Here is a 10090-nt window from a genome sequence, read left to right as displayed (position 1 = left end):
ATTACCGATCTAGGGATTGCCGTTGTTGCCGTAGCGAACTCCCGCCGCACTAGGGTTGGGTTCGATACTTTGTGCTATTTCCTTACTCTGAATTCCTAGCACATTGATTCTCCATGACCTTTTCCACGTATGAAAACAATCTATTGAGAGAAAACATCCTTTAGGCTGGATTTGATTCGAAAATTTAGGGTTAGGTATCTGCCAAACTCATCTCGGACCCACCGAGTTGTAGAAATTGGTCGCGCCGATTTGGCTTAGGCCATTGCACATGTGTTTTCGATCTGACAGAAAATTGCAAATCGGTGCGACTGAGTTTGACTCTCTGTGAAACCCTAGCAATCTCGGTGCCACCCAACTGTGACTCGGTCTGACCGAGTTCACTAGTTTAGGTTCCAAAAGTTGCTTCGGTATCACCAAGTTTAAAAAATTGGTAGCTCTGAAATGCTTTCTGTGGAGAACTAAAACTAATTTTTTGACTCATTCGGTTTGCAAAAACTCTGCACTTTGTGATGCTCATCCATTCTACCTCATCTACATCTATTCACAGGATTTGCTGTCAGTGTGATTGCCAAGATATCTGACCAAAGTGACACCCAAAACAGATCTGAAGAGCCAGTGCAATTGAGTGAGGGCACTAGTCTCTCAAGTACCTTAGATGATGGCAGCAAGAGCACTCCCAGTAATTTGCTAAAGGCAGCCACCAGGTCAAGGAAGAAGGAAACCTCAGATTTTGAAGATGAGGACCATGTGGCCACTGAAGAAGAAGTCAGCTCCAAGATGAAGGTGCTAAAGAAAGAGTGCGGTACTGCTGCAACTACAAAGCCTGGTTTGCACAAGAAGGCCCCTGCAAAGAGGGTGCCAATCTTAAAGGTCAGAACCTCAACTGCTGAAACCTCTAAGCCAACTGGAGAGGCTGCTAGAGAGGGAAAGAAGAGGAAGGAGAGGGTCAGGAAGACCACTGCCAGAGTGCTTGGTAGATACTCCATAATGAGAGAGCAAGAAGAAGATGTAGAGTAAGAGGATGCTGCTCCAGCTCCCAAGTCTCAGAAGCTCATGGGAGACGCGATCAAGTCAGGGGCTGCAACATCAAAGCCCAAAACTGCTCCCAAAGCAACAACTCAAGCTCAGAAGCCTTCTATGCCCAAGAGAAGCACCAGAAACATTCCTACTCAAGAGAAGAACAAGGCCCAGTGCTTGAAGTTGAAGAAGAAGATGATGAAGCCCAAGTGCTGAGAAAACTGAAACCCAAGATTCTAGATCACAATGACGCTCATCCAGTGGCTGAGGACATGAACATCAGAAAGGATGCAGGATTGAGACTTTGGAGGCAGTCTAATCCATATGCTATAAGAAGGAGAACTGCAGTGGACTATAGGTTCCACAGCAAAGAACAACAAGACTTCTATGAGACCATTCTGCTTGACAAGAAGCCAATTGTCCATGATATGAGATGGGTCGATTGGGAATTCATTGATGAGAATGAAGATCACTTCGCAGGTGTATATCAAAGCTTGTGGAGTTAACAAGTTTGTTGGACAGAAGCTCACAAAATAGAATGATGAGCTAATCATGCAATTTTACTCCACTACTCATTTCTATCCAGATGGGAGGATAGTGTGGATGTCTGAAGGTACGAGGTACCAATCAACTGTAGATGAATGGGCCAAGTTGATCAACCAGAGGAACATGAAGACGATTTCGATGTGTATTCCAAGAAGAAAAAGGACCACAACTCAATGGAAAATACGTACAAGGAGATCCCCGATAAAGCTTTGGAGATACACAAGCTTGGATCCGTGCACTATTTCTTGTCTGGTCTGCCTACTATGAACACCATTTTAAGGCATACTCTGTTACCCAAATCTAGAGATCACAAGATGATAAGGGGACATTCCATCAACTTGCTGCAAGTCTTTGATGTACCACAAGAATTAAAGGTCATGAGTCTGATTGTGGAAACAATCAAGAAGAAAGCTGCTGACCATAAGAGATCTTGTGGGTATGCTCCACACATTCATGCGCTCATCAACTCAAAGATGGGCACAAGTACTTACTTGGTGGATAAGGAGAATTTACCCTTGTACCCACATTTTGAAGACAATGAAGTTGTAATGAATGAGAATGAATCTTCATTAGTACAAGCACAAGATAAGAGAGCTAAGGCCAAAAAAGGCTGCAAGGATGCCAACTGCCGAGGAAGCATCTCAGGTGTTCCTGAAGAGCAAACAAGATCAATTGGGTTATCTAATTCAAGCTACATTGAGGATTGAGAAGGGCTTGGCCACCCTGACACAGAATCAAGAGAGCTAGGATAGGATCGTAGAGACCAAGTTCTATGATCTTGACCTCAAGGTGACTGAGATACTGACTGCAGTCGAGCAGCTCCAGGAGGAAGCTGAGGAGAGGAGAGGAAATGCAACTATGGATGCTTTTCAGCCTGTGCCAATGAGTCAGAGGTCAGCTGCATTGCCAGTATCAGATACTAGAGCTACCTCATATGCACCAGCAACAACTTCAGTACCACCTCCACCACCTGCTCCACCAGCTCCAACATCATCTACTCATGCCTTCGTCCTTGGAGTTCTCTCTACACCACCTCCCGAAGACCAAGCCCGAGAGATGCATAGCACTATGCATTTTCGAAGTTTTTGGTAACTTGGTGCCAAAGGGGGAGAAATGTATAGAGCATAGGCTTCGAGAGAGAGTGTTTTGCCTCTTTGTCTCTCTTGCCTTTTGGTTGAACTTCATTGTGTGCTTGGTTGAGACTCTATGTCTGTGTGAGATACTTGTATGATCATGTGTTTGATCATATGCTACGTTAATGTTTGCTAGGATGACATTATCCTTTATATCCTTATATGATCATTCACTCTGCTTGGTGATAAGTGCATGTTTCAATTCATATCATTTTGAGCACTCCACCTGTCGGGGAGGCTGATTCCACCAACACCTATGGGGACAGGGCCCCTTTCGGTTCGGTGGGGGGCGGAGGTCGCACAAAGAGCGGATCGAGGCAGTACACGCGAGTGGTTTTTACCCAGCTTCAGGCCGCACGGATGCGTAAAACCCTACTGCTGCTCGTTTGTGTGTATTGAATTCTTACTCAGGAGCGATGGACGCTGCCAGACTGAGCGTGAGAGTGTTCCTGGTGCTTCCGGATGAGCCGAGCCGGCCGAACCTCCGAACCCCTTCTACGTTGCGCTTGGGCCTCCTTTCATACTTTCAAGGGGTGACCGACAGGTGGCAACGTAGACAAGAAGGGTAAAAATGGAAAATGATGCGGTAGGTGCAGCTACCGCTACTGTGGATACAGTGCACCCTACCTAACTCTGACAGCAGGGGACAAAGGCATTAAATGCCTGTCTGAGTTGCCTAAACAGTGCAAAAAGTGACCGTTAGGAGCGCCACCGTTTTCCACGATGGCCTTCTCTTCATCTCCGCTTGCCACCTCGCACCCCTAGCTGCACAGCCTCCTGCCACGTGTGCTTGGGAGAGTCCTAGAGCGACACGTTATCAGGTGTGCTGGAGCGCGGGCACGAAGTGGGGGTTTCCCGCGGCAAGCTCCTTGCCGCGGTCGTCGTCTTGTCGTGTTTGGGAGCTTGTCGCTCACCGGGCCTTGCCGGGACGCAGGGCGCGTCGCGGCAAGCTTTCTTGGTATGCCTTGAGTGGCCTTCCCAGCACGCTCCTCTTGCCGGGGTCTTGTCTCTTCCCGGCAAGCTCCTCTTGCTGGTGCCTAGGTTTGAGTACTTTGTTCTTGAATGGTCTTTAAGGGAACCACGGAGGGTCTTGACGGTCACCCGGCAAGCCTTGCCGCGGGATGCTGCGACTGCCCGTGCACAAGTTCGGGGTACTAGGGTACCCCTACTCTAGTACACCGACAGGAGCCCCCGGGCCTGGGCCATACACGGTGCCGAGCGCTGTTGGGCCAGGCCCAAAACAGTGCACGGGCACGCGTGGCCTAGGTCACGCCGCATATCTCTCCGCTCCCACCGCGCACGCCCAGAATGGCAAGCGTCAAACGCGGCGTCATGGGTGACGCGGGCGGCGTGCACGGGGCTAAGCCCCTCGAGCATGCGTCAGGCCACGATGATGGGGACGGTTCACGCCCTCCTCCCTAAACGGAGGTAGGTGTGGGGGCGTGGTGCATTTACTGGACGGGGCCGGTGCGCGGTTTTCGGGATGCCCACTCCCCGTGATCACGGGGCGGAGCGAGGCCGCCCCACCCGTCGCCTTGGTTCTGCATCTTCGCCACGTGGCTCCCATGCGCTTGGGATCGCGGATGGTGGGAGTGGGAAACTGGGCCGTCGCGAGCAGAGGCAGCGGGTTGGCCTCGACTCCCTGCTCTTCCCGTGCCTTGATTCGCTGAGCGGGGCGGCCGAGCCCCCACCTCGCTCCTTTATAAAGAGTGGGAGGGGAGCGCAGAAACCCGCACTCTCGCATCTCCTCCTTTCTTCAGCTTCTTCTCCCCTTTCTCTCATTCGCCATGGAGAAAGGGAAACCAGGCCCTTCATCGGTGGCGGCGAAGGTCGTCGCCAGACAGCACATCTCTCCATCTTCTGCACCCGTGGTGGCAGAGCCAGCCATGAGGGGAAGAGAGAGGGGGCGAGGTCGCAGACGAGGTCGACGACGAGGTCGAGGCGCTCGGGGAAGAGGTGGACGGGGCGGCGCGTCAGCTTCACCTCCACCGGCGGCTCCTCCCCTCACGGCGGTCCATATAGGGGACGACCCTTGCGAGTCCTTCGTCAGGCTGCACCGGGCGCCTCGTCGTCGCCTCCGGCTTCCAGCTCCATTTGCGCGCGCGATGGAGTTGGACCCGCCCGAGACACTGAGACTGCACATGAGGGGTTGTGGAATCAGCGGCACGCGAGTACGCGTTGTATTCCCAGCCCCTAATGTGATGTATCTTGATCGAGGGTGGAAGATGTTCGCCCGCATCCACAGTCTGATGGAGGGGTTTACCCTCCATTTTAAGTTGATGGAGGGCGATCTCCTCTCCGTCAAGGTCTTCGGGTGCTTCGGCACTCGGGCGAAGTGCTGCGTGGACAGCTCCTCCGACAGCGAAGGCTCCTCCTCGAGCGAGAGTGACGAGGAGGAGAGCGACAGCGACGACGAGGGTAGCGGGCGGCGGGGTGGCGGGTCCGACTAGGCGTCGGGCGCCGCTTCGCGCAGCACCGGCGACCCCATCATCCGTGTCGCCGGCTGCTTGAACTCCCCGGGGTCGTCTCCTTGGGCGGCTGGCGTAGGGAGGCTGCGGAAGGGGAAGAGGGCTGGCGACAAGGCCGTCAGGTCGGAGTACGAGGGCGTGGTGCCCTCGACAGCGTGCTGACGTCCTGCCGCCCCGTCTTCGAGCCCCGCTTCCGGCGCCGCCATCGCCGTCCAGCCTTCGGACGGCCCCCGGGATATTCTCTTGGTGTCTTCTGGCACCCGTAGCTCGCCTAGGCGCTCCTTTTGCCCTTTTCGCCTCCTTGACCTGCCTCCTGAAGAGAGGGACAGGAAAGGGATTACGGGCATCTTATCTTTTTAATTTGTAAGCCCTCGGGCCTTAGCTGTATCTAGAACTTGTAATCCTCTCTTTCATGTTTTTCATCCTCTATGGACTGTACCTGAGTGGGATGTTTTTTAATGAAAAGGGGATGCTTGCCGGGTAATTTGTCTCGTGAGTTGAACCCACGCCAAGGAGCAAATCCTTGGTGTCCTTCGGACAGACATTTCATCTCCCGGCAACAAGCCCTGCCGCCTTCCCACGTCGCTCGACCTTTCTCACGCCTTTGACGGAGGCGGGAACGAGGTGGGTGCGGTCTCCTCGTTTCATCCCTTTGCTGCCGCGACTACGACCAAACTTGGCCCCGGGAACGAGCCCCAGGGCCTAGAGTTGAGGGAGCACGGCAGTTTCCGGGAAGAAACGCGGTTTCGCATTCCCCAGTCCATAAGAGGATGCATGATGAGGGATGAAAGACTTATCTGATATTGCAGCCCCCGGCAACTCTGGTTTGCCGTGGACGATTCTTGGCACTCGCAGCCCCCAGCGATACTGGCTTGCCGGGGCCCCAGGTGCCGTCCGTTTTCTTCTTCTCTTGTCGCTGCCAGTCATGTCATAGGAACACTTTATTAGAGGCGCGACAAGTTATTTTTGTAATATAACTCTATCTTAGGCAAAAATTGCTGTGTTACTTCCTTTACTCGACTCTTGGCTTTGTATGGTTCTGCCCTACGCTTTCTAGGGAAACTTGCCGGCGCAGGTACCCTTGCCGCGAGCGCCGAGTGCGGAACTTCAGCAGCCTGCTGGCGGGGTCGCTACCGACAAGCAACCTTGTCGCAACTAGTTGCAGCTCACTTAAGTTGTTGAGCGGATTCGAAACAAAGTAAGGGCGCTAGCGGCTCGCTTAAGTTGCTGAGCGGACTCGAAGCAAAGTAAGGGCGCTAGCAGCTCACTTAAGTTGTTGAGCCGACTCGAAACAAAGTAAAGGCGCAACTAGCTACGAGTTGGTTCCTCCGCGCACAGGTTTTCCATACAAAGCACGGTCGTTCAAGGAAAATAACTCAAAAACTTAAAAAACTGATTGCTCAAGTTTAGCAACTTAGCTTTTTTGTCGTCTGCTTCCCGGCAAGGAGAAACTTTCTTGAACGGCCTGGTCCACACCATTATCTTCTCCTTCCCCCCCCCGGTAAACCTTGTGGGCGAGGGAACCTTCCTTCTTTTGAGAAAGAAACAGAGAAATAAAGTAATGATATGGAGCCTTGGGCTCGTTATTGCTTACCGGGATTTAGTGCTGCACAAAGTGTCAGATAACATATGCGAAAAAGGATTATAGCATAAAAAACTGACAAGATGTGCGGGGCACATGAACTTTACTGGTGCACGGGGTCTGCGCCCGGCTTTGTACAAAGGATTACATGCAACAGCGGCAAGACTTGTACAAAAGGTGGTTGCCGGAAAAGCTTCCGGCAACCGCGCCTTACGGGTAAAACTTACGAAGATGTTCAATGTTCCAGGAGTTGCTCACCGGAGTGCCATCTTCGGTCTCAAGGCGGACAGCGCCGGGCCTAGTGACTCGTTTCACCCGATAAGGGCCTTCCCACTTCGGCGTCAACTTGTTGGAATTCTTGGCGGACTGAACGCGCCGAAGAACAAGGTCGCCTTCCTCGAAGCTCCTGGCTTTAACTTTGCGGCTATGGTAGCGACGCAAAGCTTGCTGGTAGCGAGCGGCTCGCACAGCAGCCTGGAGACGGTCTTCCTCAAGGAGCAGCGCGTCATCTTGTCGCAGCTGCTCTTGCTCGAGCTCATCATAAGCGAGCACTCGAGGTGACCCGTAAACGAGTTCCGTGGGGAGAACTGCCTCTGCTCCATAGACTAGAGCAAAGGGTGTCTGGCCAGTGGCTCGATTTGGCGTCGTCCTGATCGACCAAAGAACCACCGGCAGCTCCTCGATCCAGTTTCTTCCGCACTTGTGCAGCCTGTCGAAAGTTCTGGTCTTGAGGCCTCGCAGCACTTCAGCATTTGCCCTCTCCGCTTGACCGTTGCTTCTCGGGTGAGCAACAGAAGCGAAGCAGACCTTGGCGCCAAGATCTTGGACATACTGCATGAAGGTGCGGCTCGTAAATTGCGTGCCGTTGTCGGTGATGATCCTGTTAGGAACCCCGAAACGGCAAACAATCGACCTGAAGAACTTGACTGCTGACTGTGCTGTCACCTTCCTCACTGGTTCCACTTCCGGCCACTTTGTGAACTTGTCGATTGCAACGTACAAGAACTCAAAGCCCCCGACAGCTCGGGGGAAGGGGCCGAGGATGTCGAGCCCCCAGACCGAAAATGGCCAGGATAAAGGGATCGTCTGGAGAGCTTGAGCTGGCTGGTGTATCTGCTTGGAATGGAACTGGCACGCTTCACACTTGGTTACTTGTGCAGTTGCATCCTGGAGGGCTGTCGGCCAGAAGAAGCCTTGTCGGAATGCTTTGCCGGCAAGTGCTCTTGCGCCAATGTGGTGACCACATATGCCTCCATGTATCTCTGCCAACAGCTGTTGTCCATCTTCCCGGCGAATGCACTTCAATTTCACACCGTTGAGTCTTATTCTGTACAGTGTGTTGTCGACAAACTTGTACATACTTGACTGCCGGGCTACTCTTTCAGCTTCTTCTTGCTCTTCGGGAAGCTCTCCTGTCTGAAGGAAATGGACAATCTGCTGCGCCCATGCTGGAGCTTGTGGCTCGACAACAAGGACTAAAGGCGTATCTGTTGCTGCGGGAACATCCGCTTCTACGGCAAGAACCTGCGGTTCGGCCGGAGCGTGATATTCCCCGGCAAGCTTGCCGGAGCAAAACTTGTCGGGAGCGTTTGCTTCAACGGAACAAACCAAGAGGTTCGCCGGAGCAGACTGCTCCTCAGCACTCTTGGCGTCGATCTTGGGGACCTTCTTGGCGGCGGCTTCGGGAAGCTCTGCCGGAAAGTAGTCACCAGAAACCAACTTCCTCTTCTTATTCTGTCCAGTTGATGGTGTCACGGATGGTTGAGTCAGCTTGAGCACAAAGATCCCTGGTTCCACAGGTAACTTTAGTGCAGCGCACTTTGACAGGCCATCAGCAATGTCGTTCTGAGCTCGTGGAACGTGTTCCATTTGCAGGCCGTCAAAGTGTTCTTCTAGCTTTCTCACTTCATCAACATAAGCTTCCATCAATGGACTCTGGTAGTTCTTGTTCACTTGGCGGACGACAAGCTGCGAGTCACCCCTTACAATGAGTTTCTTGATCCCAAGGTCGGCTGCGATTCTGAGGCCGGCAAGCAAACCCTCATACTCTGCAGTATTGTTCGTTGCTTGCTCCTTGGGAAAGTGCATCTGGACTACGTACTTGAGGTGCTCTCCGGTGGGTGCGATAAGCAGCACGCCAGCACCGGCGCCTTGCAGCGAGAAGGCACCATCAAAGTACATCAGCCACTCTTTGCTTGTCTCCTTGACGGGGATGCTCGTCTCTGGAATTTCTTCATCTGGAGTTGGCGTCCACTCTGCTATGAACTCTGCCAATGCCCTGCTTTGGATCGTTGCAGTGCTCTCAAACTTGAGGCCAAAGCTTGACAGTTCCAATGCCCACTCGACAATCCTGCCTGTTGCTTCTGGATTCTGCAGTATCCTCTTCAGCGGAAAGCGAGTGACAACTGTGATCTCGTGTGCCTGGAAGTAATGGCGCAGCTTTCTCGAGGCCATGAGAAGGCCGAAAAGCAATTTTTGCACACCAGAGTACCTCGACCTAGCCCCCTGGAGAAGGGAGCTGACAAAGTAAACTGGGCGCTGCACCATCTTCTTCTGCACCTCCTTGCACGTCTGCGCAGATTCAACTTTGTCGGGGCCAGAGCTTGTCGGAGAAGCCCCCTGCTTGTCGCTGGATTCACTTGTCGCGGTCGCTGGCTCATCATCCGCCTCCCTCTCCGCTACTAACGCAGCACTAACCACTTGATTGGTTGCCGCTAGGTACAGCAGCAACTTCTCTTGTGGCTTAGGTGCGACAAGTATTGGAGTGGAGGACAGGTACCTCTTCAAGTCCTGCAGCGCGGCCTCCGCTTCCGGAGTCCATTTCATTGGACCTGCCTTTTTCAATATTTTGAAAAATGGCAGGGCGCTCTCAGCAGACTTAGAGATAAACCTGCTGAGAGCAGCCACGCAACCGGCAAGCCTTCGCACATCCTTGACGCGCTTCGGTGCTTCAATCTGCTCGATGGCCTTGATCTTGTCGGGGTTGGCTTCAATTCCCCGCTGAGACACAAAGAACCCGAGAAGCTTGCCGGAAGGGACTCCAAACACGCACTTCTCGGGGTTGAGCTTGAGGTTGATCTTGCGCAGATTTGCAAAAGTTTCTTCTAAATCTTGGATCAGGGTAGCCTTGTCCTTGCTCTTGACCACTATATCATCCATGTAGGCTTCCACATTTCTGTGTATCTGTGTCTCAAAAGCGACATGGACTACCCTTGCAAATGTTGAACCAGCATTCTTCAACCCAAAGGGCATCCGTATAAAACAGTATGTGCCGCAAGGGGTGATAAATGCGGTTTTTTCCTCATCTTCTTCTGCCATGAAGATTTGATGGTATCCTGAGTATG

The sequence above is a fragment of the Triticum aestivum genome, chromosome 4A (genome assembly GCF_018294505.1).
Source record: "Triticum aestivum cultivar Chinese Spring chromosome 4A, IWGSC CS RefSeq v2.1, whole genome shotgun sequence".
Lineage (NCBI taxonomy): Eukaryota > Viridiplantae > Streptophyta > Magnoliopsida > Poales > Poaceae > Triticum > Triticum aestivum.
The sequence above is the reverse complement of the archived record's forward strand: the minus strand, read 5'-3'. Positions refer to the sequence as shown.